This window comes from Miscanthus floridulus, chromosome 5 (assembly GCF_019320115.1).
Source record: "Miscanthus floridulus cultivar M001 chromosome 5, ASM1932011v1, whole genome shotgun sequence".
Classification (NCBI taxonomy): Eukaryota; Viridiplantae; Streptophyta; class Magnoliopsida; order Poales; family Poaceae; genus Miscanthus; species Miscanthus floridulus.
Window position 1 is genome coordinate 60,518,196 of NC_089584.1, and position 23,173 is coordinate 60,541,368.

Genomic DNA, 23,173 nt, shown 5'->3' on the forward strand with positions numbered 1-23,173 from the left:
TAATAAGTCTAATTTTCTTCCAGTAAGTTTACAGTTATCTGTAATTTCCGCCGTCTACAAAAGAATGCAATTCTCACTCTTTGCGGAGTCAAACGACTTAACTTTGACTAATATGTATAAAAGAGTACTAACATTTCATGATATAAAATTAGTACCATTAAATTAGTTATAGAATATTATTATAATAAATTTATTTGGACCATAGATGCTAATACTATTTGCTATAAACTTGGTTAAACATAGGCTAATTTGACTGGCATGGTTTCTATAATTGTATTCTTTTGTGGACAGAAGGAGTATTACTTGCACACAACATTAAGCTTATACTGGTATGTAGTATCCTAAAAAATTGAAATTGTGAAAAATGTAGAGTCACCAAATAAGTATTATTCACTACTACACAAAATCTTTTGTGAGGCATTTCCAAAATGGCCCCGGAGGCGGACGGGCCAGCTACTGACCTCGGTTATTCATGGTAGGACAGCCGCCCCAATAACCATCTCGGTTAATGCTTAACCGAGGCGGGCAATGTAATATAAACGCCTCGATTAATGCCTATTAACCGAGGCGGGTATTATAACACAACTGCCTCGGTAAATCATTAACCGAGGCGGGCATTCTAACACAACCGCCTCGGTAAATCGGGCCCAGCCCGTTGAAAGCTCTAATTTGGTTTTAGTGAATGGATGAAACCCTAAGTGCTAACCTAGTTTATCAAAGTGATTAACATGATAATGGTGATGTCATGGTGATGATCAAGTGCTTGGACTTGGAAAAGAAGAGAAAGAAAATAAAAAAGCTCAAGGCAAAGGTGAAATTTAAAAGAACTTTTTGGTTTAGTGATCAAGACACTTAGAGAGTGTGATCACATTTAGGATCGATAGCCGTACTATTAAGAGGGGTGAAACTCGTATCGAAATGCAGTTATCAAAGTGCCCCTAGATGCTCTAACTCATTGCATATGCATTTAGAATCTAGTGGAGTGCTAACACCCTTGAAAATGTTTGTGAAAATATGCTAACACATATGCACAAAGGTGATACACATTGTGTTTAGCACTTGGGAGTAAGGGTTCGAAACTTCACTGATGGAGTGTCCGCGGACAGTCCGACGGTGCCACCGGCGCCCTATGAAGGGTTATGAGGATGCTACGCTAGCCGGAAAACAAAAATTTTGACCTCATAAACCAAGATCTACTGCTAGTTATAGATTACGGGATTACCACTAGACGTGCAGGTGCAGCAGAAGCGACTCGATGTAGTCGAACGCGTCATAGTAGTGCCGTGCAGTTGCGAGGTCGTCCGTTCATCCATCCCCTTCATGCAGTTCGTCCTTGTGCTCCAGATGCAGCACCTCCGAGGTATCCACACGTACAGGGAGGAAGCGTTGCGCCTCTGGACTACTAGGTCCACGAGGAGCAGCAGGTGCAGGCGTAGGATGGGCGGCGGCGGCTACCAAAAAGGCATGGATTCCTTTGCCTCGTTGCCCCACCCCACATATTTATAGGCATCCCTAATGATCTCCCGAGTTGGAGGCCCATTAGTAACCCTAAGCCTTGTCTAATTCAGATCCAATCCGAACTAGGCTTCCAGCCCCTTAAGCTTGCGGCCCTATGGGTTCACGCACACATAGACATGGCCCGAGTACTCCTACTAGGCCATTAGTTGATAGTAGCCTCTAGCAAGGCTTGTCAACTCCTATCCGTACGCAATGATCATATCAGACGAACCACCACAAAACCACATACTTGTTATTCCCTTGCCTCACAATATTTGGTTCAACTCATAGGTTAACACTTAACCCAAGCACGTCCATGCATTTCTTGATCTAATCATTAGAGTGATCCAGTGATATCTCTCTCATATATAGAGAGGGGCAAATTCTATCTTGATTGTCTATGTCTCATAGCATGTTTTCCGACAAACCCGAAAACCACCTTTATAACTACCCTGTTATGGAGTAGCGTTTGATAGTCCCTGAGTAGGTCGTTTCACATCTTGAATACATACAACAATCTCAGGTCTAAGGACATAACGTACATGATATGAATAGAGATAATAACGACATCTCACGTTGGGTCAGTCCAGCCCCATGTCATACATGTGCCCACATTATTAGTTTGACATCTCCATGTCTATGACTCGTGAAACATAGTCATCAACTAATAATGTGCTGATCCATTATTCATGTGTGTCCTCACACGAACTCTGACCAGGGACAACAATAGAATAACCATTCAAGTAAAAGAGTTTCACAAACAATTCACATAATTGCTAATCGATATAGGTTGTCTTTAATGGAAATTCAATGAACTCATAATATATCATGGATACAAGGCAATATAATCATCTCTATGATTATCTCTAGGGCATACTCCTAATAGTCTCCCACTTGCAATAGAGTTAATCTCGAAGATATCTAATACCCATAGCTCTTATGTGCGCCTCATGCTTAGGCTATGGAAGAGCCTTTGTCAAAGGATCTGCAACATTGAAATATGTGTGTATCTTGCACATCTTGATCTCATCTCGTCTAACGAACTCTCAAATGAGGTGAAATTTCCACAGTACATGTTTGCTCTTTTGGTGATTCCTTGGCTCCTTAGCCTACGCAATTGCCCCATTGTTGTCATAATGTAGATTCAATGGGCTGGACGCATTTGGAAACACACCAAGTTCAATGAGGAACCTCCTCATCCAAACACCTTCCTTCGTAGCTCCAGAAACTGCAATGTACTCGGCCTCTATTGTAGAATCGATCACCGTCTCCTGCTTGGAACTTTTCCAACTTACATCACCACCATTTATTGTGAACACAAAACCTAATTGAGACTGTGAATCATCCATGTCAGTTTGGAAGCTAGCATCGGTGTAACCATCTACAATGAGCTCCTCCTCACCTCCATAGATTAGGAACACATCTTTAGTCCTTCTCAAGTACTTAAGAATATTTTTAACAAGTGTCCAGTGACTCTCTCCTAGATCAGCTTGGTACCTGCTCACAACACTTAGAGCATATGAGACATCTGGGCAAGTACATATCATGGCGTACATGATGGAACAAACTGCCGAGGCATATGGAACCTTACTCATGCACTTCCGCTCATCAGCTGTCGAAGGACACTCTTTATCGCTAAAGCACATACCATGTGACATAGGCAAGAACCCTTTCTTGGACTGTTCCATGTTGAATCATTTCAACACCTTGTTAATGTACGTATCTTGGCTTAATCCTATAAGCCTCTTCGATCTATCTCTATAGATCTTGATGCCCAAAATATATGCTGCTTCTCCTAAATCCTTCATAGAAAAACTATTATTCACTAAAGTCTTTATGGATTGCAACATAGGAATGTCATTCCCAATCAATAATATGTCATCCACATACACGATCAGAAATACAACAGTGCTCCCACTTTCTTTCTTGTAAACACAAGGTTCTTCTTCATTCTGATGGAAGCCAAACCCTTTGACCACTTCATCAAAATGAATGTTCCAACTCCGAGATGCTTGCTTTAACCCATAAATGGATTTCTGAAGCTTGAAAATTTTTCCAGCATTGTTTGGATCAACAAAACCTTTGGGCTGTATCATATACATGTCCTCATCCAAATTTCCATTTAGAAAGGTTGTTTTAACATCCATCTGCCATATCTCATAATCAAAATAAGCGGCTATTGCTAGAATGATCTGGATAGATTTAAGCATTACTATCGGCGAGAAAGTCTCGTCGTAGTCAATTCCTTGAACTTGCCAAAAACCCTTTGCAACAAGTCAAGCTTTATAGATGTGAACGTTTCCATCCATATCCTTTTTCTTTTTATAGATCGATTTGCACTCTATGGGTCTAACCCCATCAGGCGGTTCAACCAAGTTCCAAACTTGATTGTTTCCCATGGAATCTATCTCAGATCTCATGGCACTTTGCCATTTCTTGGAATCTAGGTGCATCATTGCTTCCGCATAAGTCATAGGTTCATCATCGTCTAACAGTAACAAATCCCCATGCAACTCATGGATTCTTGATCATTGCTTCCACATAAGTCGCAGGTTTGTCATCGTCTAACAGTAACAAATCCCCACGCAACTCATGGATTCTTGCTGACCTTTGTGGTTGTGTCGGTGTTTCTATTGCCACGGGTATCTCAACTTGTTCTGCTACATTTGCATCACTCGTAGAGTCCTTCTCAACTAGCTCATCTTGAACTTCTTCAAGATACACCTTCTGTCCACTTTTCTCTCTTTTGAGAAACTCTTTCTCTAAGAAAACACCGTTCTGAGCAACAAACACTTTGCCCTCTGATCGGTTGTAGAAGTAATACCCTAAAGTTTCCTTCGGATATCCCATGAAAAAGCATTTGTCTGATTTGGGTGTTAGTTTATCTGTCATAAGTCGTTTGACATAAACTTCACAACCCCAAATTTTCAGAAAAGACAAACTGGGACTCTTACCAGTCCACATCTCATGTGGTGTCTTAACTACTGACTTAGATGGTACCCTATTCAATGTGAAAGCGGCTGTTTCTAGAGCATATCCCAAAATGATAACGGTAGGTCTGACTGGCTCATCATAGACCGAACCATGTCTAACAAAGTTCGATTACGTCGCTCGGACACGCCATTTCTCTAAGGCGTTCCAGGTGGCGTAAGCTGTGGAACAATTCCGCAACTCTTTAGATGATTGCTAAACTCGTGGCTCAAATATTCGCCTCCACGATCAAATCGCAAAACCTTAATTTTCTTGCCACGTTGATTCTCTACTTCACTCTGAAACTCCTTGAACTTTTCAAATGTCTCAGACTTATTTTTCATTAAGTAGACATAGCCATGTCTACTAAAGTCATCAGTGAAGGTTATGAAGTATTAGAATCCACCTCTTGCTATCGTACTCATTGGTCCGCACACATTAGTATGTATGAGTTCCAGCAAGTCTGCCACCCTCTCAGGAAAACCTATGAAAGGCGTCTTGGTCATCTTGCCTAGCAGGCAAGCCTCACATGTCTCGTATGATTCAAAATCAAACAAAGTTAAAAGCCCATCAGAATGGAGCCTCTTCAGGCGATTCTCACTTATATGACCTAAACGACAATGCCACATATAGGTAGGACTTAACTCATTAAGCCGAAGCCTTTTAGCACTTATATTACAGACAGGAGCATCTTCAAGATTTAAAATAAATAACCCATTCACAATGGATGCAGAAGCCACAAACATGTTATTTTTAGAGATCACACAACCATTGTCTTTACTCGCAATCCTTCATCAAACATGAAGGTGACACAATGTTTCGACTCAAACTAGGAACAAAATAACAATTATTTAACTCCATAATAAATCTTGACGGGAGGTGGAGTTGCATCGTCCCGACGTTCAACGCAGCAACTCTTGCATTGTTGCCCACGCTGAAATCAACTTCTCCCTTTTCCACGCTTCTACTTCTTATCATTCCCTGCATCGTATTGCAAATATGAGCAACCGATCTGGTATCAAATACCCAAGAATTAATATAAGAATTAGCAAGGAAAATGTCTGTAACATAAACAACAAGTGTACAAGCTGCGGAAGTACCTTTACTGCCGTGATCCTTTATGGATTCTAGGTACAGCTTGCAGTTCCTCTTCTAGTGACCTTTCCCATGACAATGAAAGCACTCAGCATTAGCAGGTGGTCCAGCCTTGGGCATAGGTGGGTTTGTCTTAGAGATCTCATCTTTAGCCTTGCCCTTTTTCTTCTTCCAAGAATTGCCCTTCTTCTTAAACTTAGGCTTGTTTTGGACTACCATCACATGGCTACTGCCAGCACCTTTCTTGATATCAGCCTCTGCTATTTTAAGCATGCCACATAATTCATTCAAGCCTTCTCCACCCCATGCATATGGTAGTTCACGACGAAATTTCCATAGCTGGGTGGAAGAGACGCGAGAATAAAATCAGTAGCTAATTCAGGGCCAATTGGGAAGCCCAGCTTCTCAAACCTCTGAGTGTAACCAACCATTTTGATCACATGTGGCCCAACTATTGCACCCTCTGCTAGCTTGGTTTTAGCAAAAGCCTTTGAGACATTGAACCTTTCAGTCCTGGCTTGAGTCTGGAACATATCATTGAGCGCCATGATCATATCGTGTGCTGCATGGTTATTATCAAACTACAACTGCAGATCTGGTTCCATACAAGCAAGCATAAGGCAACTCACTTCAAGATCAGCATCACATGCTTTCTTGTAAGCATTTTTCTCTGCAGCAGGTGCATTATCAGTAGGCTCATCTGGTAATGGGGTGTCTAGAATTTCTTCCTTTTTCTCTGCCATGAGAACAATTCTCAGGTTGCGGATCCAATCCGCATAGTTTGTTCCATTCAACTTATCTTTCTCAAGAATTGAATGCAAAGTAAATGGTTGATTGCTAGGTGCCATTTATCTACAACAAAAGTAATGCAAAATACTAAGACAATGTATCCAAGGTAGAGTAAACAATATTAAAACTTTAATATAATCTACTCCCACTAAAATCAATATCCCTCTATTGAAACTTAGTGATTCAAGATCCACAACTAACAAGCCTACTAGTGAGCTTTAGCATCACCGCTAGAAGACATGGTAGATTGGTAAGCAACTCTTTGCTAATCATATCACATATGACTCTTGTTGTTGGGTAGCATCTCTATGCTTTGGTGCCCAACTACTCATGCTCCAAGGTCCCTAACCGTTAGATTGACCTTGTTTAAGTAACCAACCCTCCTGCTGTAAGTATCCGATACGAACCTGTCTAGTCAAGGAAAACCAGTGGCACCCTAATTTCATAGACCCACCACCGATTGTACAAGACACCTGACAGTGCAAGGTTTGGGGAAGCATTTTAACTTAAATATTGCTGAGGGATCATTCTACTTCACCATCACATGTAGACAAAAACATTATCGCACGTGAAAGTAGAATATAGTAAGAATGACATTAACACAGAGATATGACATGGTATAGCCCAATGTTCCTTTGGGGATCTCCATCTCCATCGAACTGTTCCTCATGATGATCTCCATCTCCATGATCCATGTATGCCATCCTTTAGTGATGAGTCCACCAAGACTAGCTATCACTAACGTAAGGCAGTGAAGAAGATTACATAGTCGCGGATAGGATCATCACAGTTTGGCACGCAGGCCATTACATCAATTTGACAATATCTTAGTGACTCCAGCCATATTGTCATACTCATGACATGCAAGCCATGAATTAATTACATACATGCATCACATACACATAAGGGCTATACCAGTCACAAATTCTTGCAAAACAGAGTTAACCGATTCCGACGTCTAATCTTAAAACGCCGAAAACATCATCTTCCCGGCCTTTTTTCGCAAATCTAATTTTAGCGAAACCAGCACAGCCGGTGAGAATCGTATGTAAAATTTTTTTCTCTACAATTTTCATATAGAATTCATCTCAATCCGTGTCAACAGAATATCGTCGGCAGTCCACCGTGGGGTATCCCGTGATGGTAGATTGATCGGCAGAGGAGCGTGTAATCAAGAATAAGAAGGCAACAGAGACACATGAGTTATACAGGTTCAGGCCATCAGTATGACGTAATACCTTACTCCTGTGGTCTGTTGGTTTGTATTAGCTATCGTATGATTTGCTGTGATTTCGTAGGGGTCCCTGCCTGCCTTATATAGTCTAGGGGACAAGGTTACAAGTCGGTTAGATCTGAGAGATAACCGGAAAGTAATAACAGATTACAAGAAACATGGGATCGTACGTATCCTATCAGATCTTGTAACATCTTTAGGATATCCTCTCCGTGCCTTGCGGGGGTCACCGAGCAGAATCGTGCCCCGCAAGGCTCCTTCTTGCGGGCTAGGCCGCCCCTGGAGGCATAGCCCATGTGACCTGCCGTGGGTATCCGAGGTCATACCCCCCACAGCTAGTCCCCGAGCGCCTTGTACCCGTTGTGCAACGCCATCTTGAGACTTTCCGAGTAGGTGCGAACCAAAACTGAGCTGTCCAAATCATGGTCCGACCACCATAAGGAGTTGTCGAGCAGTTGTGAGCAGCTGCCGAGCAACATACAACTTCGCCGAGCAGCATGTTCTGAGCATGGCTTGTCATAAGGGTGTAAGGAGCTCTAGTCCAAAATTAAAAATTTCTGCATGGTAAAGTGAAGTGTGCCCACTTAGAATCCAAAAACGTGGGTAAAGATACCTGGTTTTATCTTTTAGAGGCTCGGAGTCTTTTAGAAAAACAAACACATTCACCGCAAGGTGAAGTGTGCCCACTTAGTCTCCGAGCCTGACAGTAGGTGACATAGTCACGTGGTGCCAGGCTCAGAAATTAGTAAGCCGTCCGAGCAGGTAGCTAGTCCCCAAGCGTAGCCTTGAGACAAAAAACAAACACATTCACCGCAAGGTGAAGTGTGCCCACTTAGTCCCCAAGCCTGATAGTAGGTGACGCAGTCATGTGGTGCTAGGCTCAGAAATTAGTAAACCGTCCGAGCAGGTAGCCAGTCCCCGTGTTTCTGGCGTAGATATCAGATAAATCAAACCATGGCAAGAAATTCAGAGTAATGGCTGTACAGTATCAGGTACTAAGCCTCAATAAAATGCGGAGAATTCGGAGTAATAAGTGGTGGCGATAAATGAGCGGCGTGGGCTACTGTGACGTGATAGCCCAAGTTGCGGCCCATTAAACCATTTTGGAGGAGTCGAAGTAGCGCTGATCACGGGAACGGTTTCCCAAAAACCCTCAGATTCAAGAGAGAGTGGGGAAAGTGCTTTATAACCGCGCCACCACATACATCGCCTCCTACCTCTATCAAGCCGCCCTGCTTCCTGCCTTCGCACTCCCTGCGCTCCACATTCCTCTCCAATCGCAAGCATTCACCTCCAACCCTAGGACCAATCCATAGGAAATGGCGCCGAAAAAAGGAGCCGCAAAGCCGAAGAAAGTGGCCACTGGAGCCAGCCGCGATGAGGAGTGGGTGCCATCGAAGACGTCGGCGGCGGATCTCGATAGGATGGTGGCGGCGGGTGTTCTCCCAGACCGCCTCACTGCTAGATGGCGGCCGGCTAGTGGTGAGCCCTTCCCGACACCACATACTGATGAGGCTGTTGTATTTGAAGATTATTTCTGGCGAGGATTAGGGTTTCCTATGCACCCCTTTCTGAGGGATCTTATGGAGTTTTGGGCAATTAGCCTCTGCAACCTGCACCCCAACACCATACTGCATGTGTCCATCTTTATCCATTTCTGCGAGGCATTTCTTGGTGTTCTTCCACACTTCAACCTCTTCAGGCATCTGTTTTGTCTGAAGAAGAAGGGGGCAGCGGTTCAAAGGTGGTCGGCGGCGTGTACCTGCAGCTCAGGGATGGGATGGCCAGTGAATACATCAATGTTTCGCTGAATACCTCCCTGAAAGGTTGGAACTCCAGATGGTTCTATATCACACAAAGTCACCCAATGATTCGATGCGACGTCCATCACATCCCAGTTAACCATAGTAACTGGTCGGAGAGACCCAACAACGCTGACATGGAGCAAGTAATGGAACTTCTGGAATTGATTAAGGGCATGGAGCTTAGGGGTGAACTAGTTGTAGCTAGCTTCATAGTGCGGCGCATCCAACCCTACAAAGAGAGGGCCCACCCAACATTCGACTTTAAAGGTGATAACGATGGTACCCATGAAAGCACGGACTGCCTAACGAAGAAATAAGTAATAGATCATGCCATGGATCTATTTACTTCCAATGTCTCATTCAGCTGGCCAAAAGGAATGAAGGCTTTCAACTATGGCAATCCACCTCCTTAGGTAACCCTTTCACTTCGCATCGACCAAGCATCAATTGCCGAGCATAGGATTGACTTACTTATGAAAAGATCCATTCACAGGATAGGGCAATATACTTTTCAAACGTGCCGAGAGCCGATTGGCCAAAAAGAGTAGACATTCGACGGCCATTGCAGCCCGAAGAGGATGAGCCGAGCTCCTCGTCGGATAGTCCATCCCTAGTGTCAGAGAAGGTCCATGGGAAAAGACCGGCAGTAGATGAGCCAGTCCAAAAAAGGAGAAAAACCACAAGCTCTCATGCACACAAACCAGGTGGCATCTCTCTTGGAGAGGACCGAGCAGTTCAGCCACGACGAACGGCTGTGCTGGAGTGGTCGGACAATGATGAGGACCAGTCAGCGCTTCCATCAAGCACGATGGAGGCACTGACGGATGCTAACGCTCCCAAGCAGCGAGCACGGGAAAGTTATGGTCGGGCAAAGGCGGACGTCCCGATGATGCAAACTATCGAAGTCCCCGAACAACGCACAGAAGGGGGGGGGGGCGGGCACCAAGAAGAGCGGCAGCCCGCTGTAGAAGCGCAGGAGTCCTCCCATAAAGCCGACCAAGCAGCCACGCCTGGGGGGTCAGGCAGGCATCGCCGATTCAAGAAAATCAATCAGAAGACCAAACCGTAAGTATATTTGCCTTGGAGAAATAATATTGTTCCTTGATTTCTCCTTGTTACTGAGAAGCCGATATTACACAGTGCGACGTCGAGGCCCGTGACCTCAAAAGAAAAAACGATGACTACTCCCGTCCAGGAGTCCCTGAGTGCTCGACGAACAGAGGATGGGCCAGCCGCCGCTCCCAGCAGACCTGGCGATGGTGAATCGTTGGTGCACACGATGGGCGCGTCGACGACCGCAACCGTGGCTACGACCGAAAAAGTCATTACCTTGGAAATGAAAACTGTGGCTGTTGTTGATGCACTGGAGGTTATAGATGCAACTCCATCAATGGTCGAGGAGCAAATGTCGTCACCCGCAGGGATGCCAGGAGTGGTCAGAGCGGCGGTTCGACCATAGAGCCCCCCAGTGGTGCCTCAAGCGATGGCGAAGGAGGACGAGGTCGTGGAGATTGAGCATGTCGCACCTGAACCCCAGTCCATCCGGATTCTCCGAAAACGTGGGGAAGAGGTGGTAGTCGTCGAGGAAGAAAACACCACCAGGGAGATAAAGAGGTTGAAATCCGCCATCGCTGGAGTTATGACTCAAATCGAGGTGAGTGCTGCGCCAATAACACCGATATATGTTGTCGGAAGATCAAGGTTTATCTCTTTCATTGTTAATCCGCAGGGGATAGCTTGGACAGCCGATCAATGGCACCAACTGATAAAGAGGATGGAGCCCCTCGCCGAGGAAAATATGATACTCCAGGAGGCGTTAAGTCTTTCAGAGAAAAGTATTCAGAGGGCCCAGCATGAGCGGGACCTTGCAGAGTCGAACTCGCGGGACCTTGAACATCAGAATGGGGTTCTGTCCGAGCGACTAACGGCTTCCTTCGAGCAGCTGAAGAAGACATCCGAGTAGCTGGCGATTGTATCCGAGGAACTTAAGAATATGTCCGAGCAGTTGAGCAAGAAAAATGGAGAACTCGATAGTAAAACTGAGCAGCTCGACCGGAAGTGCTAGCAGTTGGAGGATGTATCCAAGCTAAAATCCGGTATTCTTTTTCACATAATGTGCTTTGCAGTAAGTGGCCGTATATTTTTTCCATTTCTTATCTTTTGTGCTTGTAGAGCAAGATGCAGAACTCAACCAGCTTCGCCAGACCGTCGAACAAATCCGACAAGAGAAAATGAAGGAGTCGGAGCGAGCAGATAAACTGGCCGAAGAATTGAAAGGTAGGTTTCCCCTGATCGGAAGTGACGTCATAATTCTTTTTTGCCGTGATGAACCATTGTAATTCTTGCAGATTATCGATATAAAACCAAGGCACAGTTCGATGTGCTAGTGTAGGAAGCCAAAGTCTAGAAGGACAACTTCAACACTATAACTGCCGCAATAAAACCAGTGCTCGACTGCATCGACGTTGAACCGGCGCCCCGTCCTGATGGTAGGCAGCAAGGGCCAGACACCATCGTTCAGAGATGCAAGGCAGCGTGGGAGAACTTCAAAAACTTCAACCGTGACGCCGTTTTGACCGCCGCTACTCATGCCCTTGCAGTGGTTCGGTCCCATTATCTGTCCGTCGACATCCAGTTGATAGGTGGTGGGTTTGCCGATGGGCTGAGCAACGCGCAAACCCAGCAGCTGGAGGATGACGTTGAGGATGTGGCGAAAGTGCTTGTCGGCGATATAGATCTGTTTGGCGAAACATAAACTGTTGGAGAAGCTTAACGAACTGCCTGGATCTTACCGCATGTAACACTTGATTTATCTGGCTATGAAGAATCGTCGTACTATCAACCCGATGCAGTTATGCATAATATAAGCGGTGTTCGATCAGTTAGTTTTCACTAAACTTGATGCCTTAGTTAGGTCATGATCCGTAATGCATAACACGGAGCCCATGCGTATGTTGGAGAGACAGGCGTTATCATAAGACCTCATACAGAGCATGGAGCTCATAGCATGTTTGGTGGGGTGTTAGAGCCTTGGCGTCCTCCGGAGTTATCAGTGTGAAAAATCATGCTGCCCAGCAGCCAACTTGAGTAACTTGGCGGGAGAAATGGCTAAAGTGGCGTCCGAGCAGTTAGTTCATGTCTGAAATCTAGGCCTTGACTAGCCCATAGTCAATAACATCGAGCGCAGGGACCCTAACACGTGTAGGACGAACAGGCATGGTCAAGGGACCACAGCCGACCAACCTTAACGTAGAGCGTGGAGCACCTAAGCACGTGTAGGATGTAGTTGGAGACTGGGTCTTCTTCATAGAAAACAGAAGAAAAAAACATGTGCTGCTTGATGATTGGCGGGCTATGTTTCGAAGCTTGGAAAGCATGATCACCGTTGTTTTAGTAGAATAACCTATGTGACCCAGAGAAAACATAGTAGGCGATTTTTTAAAAAAAATCGTGTTTGGTGATTGGGAGTTAACGTGTTCGGCGAATTGGAGGAGTCAAGTTCGGCGATCGGAGAGATCGTGCTCGGCGATTTGGAGAAATCGTGCTCGGCGATTTGGAGAAATCGTGCTCGGCGATTTGGGCATACTTGTCGAGCGTATTGGAGGCCATCACGGAGTGGCGTATATCCCGCTAATGGTAAGTATGATGAAGGAAAAACTATAGAGAAATTATGGAGACCAGAACTTTATTAATATTAAAGTAAAGAATACATATCTATGTTATTTCAGGGGTAGAAACGTATAAGGTGCTCTATGTGCTAGGAGTTGGGAACATCGAGTCCATCTAAGTCGCATAAGCGATAAGACCCTGGTCGAGTAACACCTTTTACGATGTAAGGGCCCTCCCATGGTGAAGACAGCTTGTGAAGCCCTTCGGTTTTTGTTTCCGACGTAAGACGAGGTCGCCGATCGTGAACAAATGACCTTTGACGTTATGGTTGTAATACCTCCGCAAACCTTTGAGGTACTTGGATGTGCGGACGCATGTAATCAGACGTTCTTCCTCGGCCTGATCAATGTCTTCTGTCTGAACAGCTGTGGCTTGTTCTTCATCATAGTTTTCTACTCTGGGTGCTCGGAATGCAATATTTGCTGGAAGTATGGCCTCTGAGCCATAGACCATAAAATATGGAGATATGCCGGTACTGCGACTAGCTTGAGTGCATAGTCCCCAGACCACAGCCGGTAGTTCTTTGAGCCATCTGCCCGAATGCTTTTCTTCTTTCTGATAGAGCCTTTTTTTGAGGGCGTCGAGGATCATACCATTGGCTCGTTCGACCTGGCCATTAGCTCTAGGATGAGCAATGGAAACGTATTTAACAGAGATGCACCGTTCTTCGTAGAAGTCCCAAAAATGATGGCCGGTAAAAGTTGTCCCGAGGTCGGTGATGATGCTGTTCGGGAGACCAAATCTGTGTATGATGTCTTCAAAGAGCTCGACTACTTTCTTAGCAGTAGCTGCGATGAGTGGTTTGTACTCAATCCACTTGGAGAACTTATCAATGGTGACGTAGACATACTGGAAATCTCCTGGCGCTGGTTTGAAAGGTCCGATCATATCTAGGCCCCAGCATGAGAATGGCCAGGAAGCTGGGATGGTCTGTAGTTCCTGTGCCGGTACATGTATTTGCTTGGCAAAAAACTGACAACCCTCGCATCATCAAATGAGATTTTCCGCATCAGAGATGGCCATGGGCTAGTAAAAACCTGCTCAGAAAGCTTTGCCGACCAGTGTTCTCGAAGCCACATGATTGCCACAGGAGCCAGAGTGAATTTCGGAGAGTAGCTTCACACCGTCGTCTTGGATGATGCACTTCTGTAGTATCCCTTCCTTGGCACTTTTCCTCATCAGGATGCCGTCTACCAATACGTAGTGCTTACTTCGGCGAATTAGTCGTTCGGTTTCGATTTTGTCGGCGGGTACTTTGCCGTTGGAGAGGTATTTGATGAACTGTTCCCTTCAATCGGCGACCTGCGAAGGTATCGTGAGTACCAACTGCTCGGCAGGGGGTACTTCTACAACTTCCTTATCTTCTTTAATGGAAGGTGTCAAGAGGTCCTGAATGAAAACCCCCGGTGGAGCCGCGGTGCGAGAAGATCCTATCTTTGATAGCTGGTCGGCTATTTGGTTTTGATCCCATACCACGTGGTGGTACTCGATGCTGTAGAATTTCCCTTCAAGCTTCCTGATTTCGGCGCAGTAAGCGTCCATCTTCTCACTGGAACAGGACCAATCTTTATTAAGCTGATTGATAACCAGCGTGGAATCCCCGTATACCATGAGGCATTTGACGCCGAGCTCGACGGCTATACGGAGGCCGTGGAGACATGCTTTGTATTCTGCGGTGTTGTTGCAGACCAGGAAATGTATGCGAAGAACATATCGGAGTTTATCCTTTGTCGGTGTGATGAACAGAATGCCCGCACCGGCACCATTGATATTAAGGGCGCCATCGAAGTACATCACCCAATGCTTGGGGCAAGTGGCGGCGATGTGTTCTTGGATTTCGGTCCACTCAGCGATGAAATCGGCGAGCGCCTATAACTTTACGGTCGGCCTGCTTCTGAAGTCAATAGAGTAGGTGCCAAGCTCAACAACCCACTTGATGATACGACCATTGGCCTCTTTATTGTGGAGAATATCTCCCAGAGGGAACTCCATGACCACGGCAATCTTGCAGTATTCAAAATAATGTCGGAGCTTGCGTGAGGTGATCAAGATTGCATATAACAGCTTTTGCACCTGAGGATAACGAGTTTTGGGCTCATTAAGTACCTCGCTGATGAAATAGACCAGATGCTGTACCTTGTAGGCGTGTCCAGTTTCCTCGCGTTCAACGACAATAGCCGTACTAACAACTCGAGAAGTGGCGGCGATGTAAACCAGCAGAGTTTCATCTGGTCGTGGCGCTGTCATGATTGGAGGTTTTGTTAAAAACAATTTGAGCTGCTCAAAATCTGTGTCTGCCTCCTCCGACCAAGAAAAAAGCTCGGAGGCCTTGAGGAGCTTGAAGAAAGGTAGCCCTTTTTCACCGAGGCGCGAGATAAATCGACTTAACATAGCCATGCAGCCTGTAAGCTTCTGTATATCCTTGACACACATCGGCCGTTTCATGTTGGTGATGGCGGAGACCTTATTAGGGTTCGGTTCAATGCCCTGAGCGCTGACGATATAGCCTAGCAGGATACCGGATGGAACTCCAAAGATGCACTTTGAAGGGTTCAGCTTCCATCGGTATTTGCTCAAGTTTGTGAAAGTTTCTTCAAGGTCGGTGATGAGTTTATCGGCGGTTTTAGTCTTGACGACCACATCATCGATGTAGGCCTCAACATTACAGCCGATCTGTTGGTCAAGGCACGTCTGGATAGCCCTTTGGTAGGTGGCTCTAGTGTTCTTTAGTCCGAAGGACATGGTGGTGTAGCAGTATGCACCGAAAGGCATAATGAAAGATGTTTTGACCTAGTCTTCCTTCTTGAGGGAGATTTGATGGTAGCCGGAGTAACAGTCAAGAAAGGAGAGCAATTCGCAGCCAGCGGTGGAGTCTACAACCTCGTCTATCTGAGGCAGGCCAAAGGGGTCTTTAGGGCAGTGTTTGTTAAGATCAGTATAATCAACACACATTCTCCATTCTTTATTCTTTTTCTTAACAAGAATAGGATTAGCTAACCAATCTAGATGATACACTTCTTTTATAAATCCAGCAGCTAAGAGCCATTTTATTTCTACCCTAATAGCCTCCTTTTTGTCCGACGCGAATCGGCGAAGTTTCTGCTTGATCGGTTTAGTGGTCGGTGAGACATTCAAGGAGTGCTCAATCTTCTCCCGCAGTACCCCTGGCATGTCTGTAGGTTTCCAAGCAAACACATCAGCGTTGGCACATAGGAAGGAGAAGAGCGCGCTTTCCTATTTGGGGTCAAGGTGAGCCCCAATTTTCACCATCTTGGAAGGGTCGTCGAGGCCGAGGCCGATCTCCTTGACTTCCTTGGACTTGGCAGAGGCCCGGGAGGCTCTGGGATCTCCATGTCGTCAGTAGATGCAGTCTTGGCTTTGGCGACCGCACTAGCCATCTGGATGGAGAGGTTGGTGGCTTCGGCGAGGGCGAGACTTTCTGTCTCGCAGGCGTAGGCGACGGAGAGGTTGGCCCACAGAGACAAGACTCCTACAAGCGAAGGCATCTTCAACACCAAATACGCATAGTGCGGAATGGCCATGAACTTGGTCAAAGCCGGATGCCCTAGTATGGCGTGGTAGGTGGTGTCGAAGTCGGCGACATAAAAGTTGATAAGCTCCACTCGGTAGTTGGTTGCCATGCCGAACTGTACTGGTAGGGTAATTTCCCCAAGTGGTCTGGATGCCCTGCCAGGTACCATGCCCCAGAAGGAGGAGTCTGAGGGCGTAAGGTCTGTTGTCCTGAGGCCGAGCTCCCTTAGGGCCTCGGCGAAGAGTAGATTCAAAGCGCTCCCACCGTCGACGAGGACTTTTCTGAAGAGCACCTTCTGGACAGTCACATCAAGGACGAGGGGAAAATGCCCTATGTAGGGTATGTTCACCCACTGGTCGGCCCTGCTGAAGGTGATGGAGATTTTGGACCATGGGTGATAGCTGGGGTTGGCGGTAGTTTCTTCTGAAATGACGATGAGCACTCGTCGGGCGGCGAGCTTCCGTTCCCTTCTGCTCTCATTGGAGGCGAAACCCCCGAAGATGGTGGCGACCACCTTGTCGTGGTCCTAGAAGGCATTATTATTATCCCCAGGTGGTCGGTGTCCTCCGTTCCCACCATTGTCGTCGTTGTACTTTTTCTCCTGGAACTCCTTAGCCAAACCAAGGCAATCTTTCATCTTGTGTTTGGCGTTCTTGTGCAGGGGGCACGGACCATCGAGGATCTTCTTGTACTGCTCATCATAGTTATGTTTTACATGTGGCTCATTGACGTTGGCAACAAAGTGATCTGGTCAGCGTCAGCGATTCTGACCAAGCTTGAATCCATCTAGCCGATCACGTCCGCTGTCCTGATGGAAACTAAGGTCATCGTAGTGGCGATTGTTGTACTGTTGGTTGTCGTTGCGGTCATCGTGGCGGCGAACATTGTGCTATGGGTCGTCGTTGTGGTCGTCGTGGCGGTGAGGCGGACGATTAGTGCCCGTATCTTCGTTAAAACACACCTCTACTTCCTCGGCATCGGCGTACTGGTTGGCGGTTGTGATCATCTCACTGATGCTGGTAGGTGGCTTTCTATTGAACTTAGAACAGAGTTCTCGGTGATGAAGTCCTCGGACAAAGGCGGTGATGACTTCGGCCTCCGTGATGTTGGGAATAGAATTCCTCATCTCGAAGAAGTGTCTGATGTAGCTGCGGAGTAGTTCGGATGGCTTTTGGTTGATGCAGTTGAGATCGTGCTTGGTTCCTGGCCGCCTGCATGTGGCCATGTAGTTGTCGATGAAGACTCTCTTCAGATCTTCCCAAGAGCCGATAGAGTCCGGGGCAAGGCTTGTGAACCAGCTCATGGCGGCTGGCGTGAGCATGATAGGGAGATAGTTCGCCATGACGTTGGTGTCTCCTCCGGCAGCACGGACGGCGGTGGCGTAAGCCTGCAGCCACTGAGTTGGGTTCATCCTTCCTTCGTAGGGCCCGACTCCAGTGATTTTGAAACCATAGGGCCACTAGAGCGTTTGGAGTGCCCTGGTGAACGTAGGGGGCCCTTCCGGGCTATCGGGGCCGACATCGGTAGTATTGCCAGTGACGATCGGCCCTAGAGCTAAGTCTAGGTTGCCATACTCTTGCTCGTACTCCTAGCGACGTCGTACTTCATCTTCATGGCACCCGAAACATCGTTGATCGATATGCCGTCGTGCATCCCGAAGGCTACTGAGGTGCACTCGGGCGTCCTGTTCGACCTCTTGGTCGTGCTGGTGATGATGCTCAACGTGGTGGCCTCCAACTCCCCCCTGGGGAGGTAGTGACTAGTCGGCAAAGCGGCTTTGACTGGGGCGGCGATTAGATCTAGGATCGGCTGATCGGCGGATCATGCTTGTGGAGCATGAAGGTCTCTGAACTTCTCGGATCTCGTTAACTTGACAGTGTGCCGCTTTAAGCATAGCGGCGACCATGGTGAGCTCGGGCGTCTGCAGGAGGTGAGCAAGTTCATTGGCGGCCACGGCCAGATTGGCGCTCGGAGTCTTGAAAATGTCATGGCCGTCAACGTGGAGGAATTCTTCGTTGAGGTTGCGATGGAGGGGCCTTCCTTGTGAATCGAACTGGTTATCACAAGTGGCCTTGACCATCGCAATGGCGCATTTGTTATCATGCCATTGCACACGGTTGGCGTTCCTGTTTTCACGGGCGGCGCGTTCCTCATCTATTTTGCCGTTCCGAGGGGGGCTATCGATACTGACGTTGAAGATTGCGCCACCCCGGAAAGGCAGGAGAGGAGGTTGCTTGGTGAAGGTCTCGGCGAGGGGCTCGGTGGATCCTTGAGACTCGGAGTCCGAATTTTCCTCAAGGATAGTTTGGAGAGATGCTCCGAGACCCTGGCCGGCGTGCAGCATGTTGACGGTTGGTGGAAGCTGGTCGGCGAATTTGCCCCTCAGGGCGTCCTGATATGTAGCTGCGGTGTTGGCGAGCCCGAAGGGTAGGGCGGCGAGCCCTGGAGTTTGCCGAGCATTGAACATCGACAGATCGAGATCGGAGGGTGCTCAGTGCTGAACAAGGGTGTCCAGAGCCGACTCAGCAATGGAGAGGCAATCGGCGAGTTTCAGGCTGACCCGATCGATAGATTCGATCAGATCGTCATTGTTGACATGCCTCCTCTAGTAGCAAGGAAGCGAGCGGTGGGTGGCTGATGGAGTCGACCCCGGAAGTGGTTTTGAGATTGGATCTACGATTGTAGGTGTGAGGGTGGTCGGTGCAGAACAGATCTACCCCGGCTCGAGAAGCTCTCCAACTCCGTCGGCGTTGATGACCCATGTGATGGATCCAACGGTGAACATCTGGCCGAGCTACGGGAGGGACGAAGAGCCTACGGAGAAAACCATCTTGTTTGATAAGGAAACAGCACGCACACCCCTACCTGGCGCGCCAACTGTCAACAGAATATCGTCGACAGTCCACCGTGGGGTATCTCGCGATGGTAGATTGATTGGCAGAGGAGCGTGTAATCAAGAACAAGAAGGCAATAGAGACACACGAGTTATACAGGTTCAGGCCATCAGTATGACGTAATACCTTACTCCTGTGGTCTATTGGTTTGTATTAGCTATCGTATGATTTGCCATGATTTCGTAGGGGGAGCCTACCCGCCTTATATAGTCTGGGGGGCAAGGTTACAAGTCGGTTAGATCTAATAGATAACTGGAAAGTAATAACAGATTATAAGAAACATGGGATCGTACGTATCCTATCAGATCTCATAACATCTTCAGGATATCCTCTCCGTGCCTTGCGAGGGTCACCGAGCAGAATTGTGCCCCGTAAGGCTCCTTCTTGTGGGCTGGGCCGCCCCTAGAGGCATAGCCCGTGTGACTTGCCGTGGGTATCCGAGGTCATACCCCCCACAATCCGAGGTTGTATGCAAAAGTTATGGCTATTTTACCGAACATCACTTTTTTCTTGCACCCCGGCGCCCGGCTGTAGATCCAATCTATCACCATTGCGCATCACATGCGCTCGGCACTTGACCTAGATTCGATTCGATCAATCTGATTAATCTCCATCTTGCCATGACTGGATTTCCATGTATCACTTAACTCGGATGGCGGAATTCCGACCAGTACGAGTAGATTGTTACAAGACCAACACGGTAAAATCACAAACCATGATCAGAGACTCATCTACAACCGCGCATATCTCCATACGCACTCATCCGAACCTATAACGACGCAATAACGGCTCTGATACCACTGAAGGGTTATGAGGATGCTACGCTAGCCGGAAAACAAAAATTTCGACCTCATAAACCAAGATCTACTGCTAGTTATAGATCACGGGATTACCACTAGACGTGCAGGTGCAGCGGAAGCGACTTGATGTAGTCGAATGCATCGTAGCAGTGCCGTGCAGTTGTGAGGTCGTCCGTCCATCCATGCCCTTTGTGCGGTTCATCCTTGTGCTCTAGATGCAGCACCTCCAAGGTATCCACACGTACAGGGAGGAAGCATTGCGCCTCTGGACTGCTAGGTCCGCGAGGAGCAATAGGTGCGGGCGTAGGATGGGCGGCGGTGGCTGCCAAAAAGGCGTGGATTCCTTTGCCTCGTTGCCCCACCCCACATATTTATAGGCATCCCTAATGATCTCCCGAGTTGGAGGCCCATTAGTAACCCTAAGCCTTGTCTAATTCGGATCCAATCCGAACTAGGCTTCTAGCCCCTTAAGCGTGTGACCCTATGGGTTCACGCACACATAGACATGGCCCGAGTACTCCTACTCGGCCATTAGTTGATAGCAGCCTCTAGCAAGGCATGTCAACTCCTATGCATATGCAAAGATCATATCAGACGAACCACCACAAAACCACATACTTATTATTCCCTTGCCTCACGATATTTGGTTCAACTCATAGGTTAACACTTAACCCAAGCACGGCCATGCATTTCTTGATCTAATCATTAGAGTGATCCAGTGATATCTCTCTCATATATAGAGAGGGGCAAATTCCATCTTGATTGTCTATGTCTCATAGCATGTTTCCCGACAAACCCGAAAACCACCTTTATAACTACCCTGTTACGGAGTAGCGTTTGATAGTCCCTAAGTAGGTTGTTTCACATCTTGAATACATACAACAATCTTAGGTCTAAGGACATAACATACATGATGTGAATAGAGATAATAACAACATCTCACATTGGGCCAGTCCAGCCCCATGTCATACATGTGCCCACATTATTAGTTTGACATCTTCATGTCTATGACTCGTGAAACATAGTCATCAACTAATAATGTGCTGATCCATTATTCATGTGTGTCCTCACACGAACTCTGACCAGGGACAACATTAGAATAACCATTCAAGTAAAAGAGTTTCACAAACAATTCACATAATTGCTAATCGATACAGGTTGTCTTTAATGGAAATTCAATGAACTCATAATATATCATGGATACAAGGCAATATAATCATCTCTATGATTATCTGTAGGGCATACTCCTAACACCCTATACAGAAAAGATAGGATTTCACAGAGTGCACCGGACGCTAGTCACACAGTGATCGGACTCTGTCCCTACATCCGGTCAGTAGCAGCTGTGAGCATGCGGTCTCGGTCTCGGTCTCATGACCAGACGTTGGCCTGAAGAGTGATCGGATGCTCTAGGCCTGCGTCTAGTCAGTACTGACGTACGCTGATGTGGTAGCATGAGGAACAACAGTGATGTGTGGCAGTTGAAGAATGACCAGACTCAGGTGTTGCTTCTGGTCATACAGGAGCGGACGTGTCTAGTCGCTAAACAGAGATTCGGGGAGCTCTCTGGAAATGACCGGACTCTGTCTTGTCTATGCCCGGTCGCTTATAACCGGTGCATCTGATCACGAGTGGTATCTTACTGGAAGTGATCGGACGCTGGGATCCTACGTCAGGTCGTACACTGTAGTGCGTCCGGTCATAACTTAAATGTACTGATGACTATTGAGATTGGACGATCAACATTTGAAGCAGAGGCCATATGGCGTGCATCGCGTGACTGGACACTAGGGTCCTACGTCTAGTCGATCTGACCGGCACATCCAATCGCCCCGAATTTTCAGTGAACAGTGAGCCAACGGCTCTATTCGTTGGGGCTCTCTATTTAAGCCCCATGGCCAGCTCAAGCTCATCCTCTTGGCCATTTGTATTGACATAGCAACCTTGTGAGCTTAGCTAAAGCCCTCCCACTCATCTCCATCATTGATTCATCATCTTTGTGAGATTGGGAGAGAATCCAAGTGCATTGCCTGAGTGATTGCATCTAGAGGCACATGGTGTTTGTGTTTTGCTGTGGGATTCGCTTGTTGCTCTTGGTGGTTGCCACCACCTAGACGGCTTGGTGCAGCAGAGGAGGATTGGCATGAGTTGGTGATTGTTCGTGGCCATCTCCCTGTGATTGTGAGGGAACTTGTACCTTCCCTGGTGGAGTGTCGAAAGGTAACCCTAGTGGATTGCTTGTGTCATTGAGTTACCTCACTTGTGGGTATGTTCTTGCGGTGTCCAATTGTGTGGATGAGGTTTGTGCAACACCTCTTAGCCACCGAACCACCAAGTGTTGGTCGACACAACGGGGACGTAGCGTGTTGGCAAGCACGTGAACGTTGGGAGAAAATTTGTTGTCTCTTGCCCTTTGGTATTCTCCCGGTGATTGAGTTAGTATTCATCTTGTGATTGGTTCACTCCTCTACGCGGCGATATAATCACTTTACTTACTCATTTACATACTCACAAACTAGTTATAGTAAGCTCTTTAGTGTAGCTAAAATTAAGAGCTTGCTTTGTAGCTTAAGTTCATCTAGTGGAGCTCTTTAGTGTAGCAAGTGTGAGAGCTCTTAGTGAGTAGTGACTTAGTAAATTGTGTGTCTAGTGATCATAGTAACTAGAATTGTTGGTTAGGTGGCTTGCAACCCTTGTAGAGCTAGAGCAAATTTGCTTTTCGCTATTTGTCATACTAATCAAATTGCTCTAGTTGGTTTGTAGAATTTTAAATATGCCATTCACTCCCCCTCTAGCTATATTAGGACCTTTCACCCGCTAGCCCACAACCACCCACTATTGCCTCCAATATATAAACGAAACCCTAAAATCACTCCCTCCCTCACCCC

At 46.9% G+C, this 23,173-nt stretch overlaps 1 pseudogene; it reads left to right on the forward strand.

Moving 5' to 3' along the window:
• LOC136454676 (1-aminocyclopropane-1-carboxylate oxidase homolog 6-like) overlaps nucleotides 1-23,173 on the forward strand; it is a 44,723-nt pseudogene that overhangs the window by 7,648 nt on the left and 13,902 nt on the right.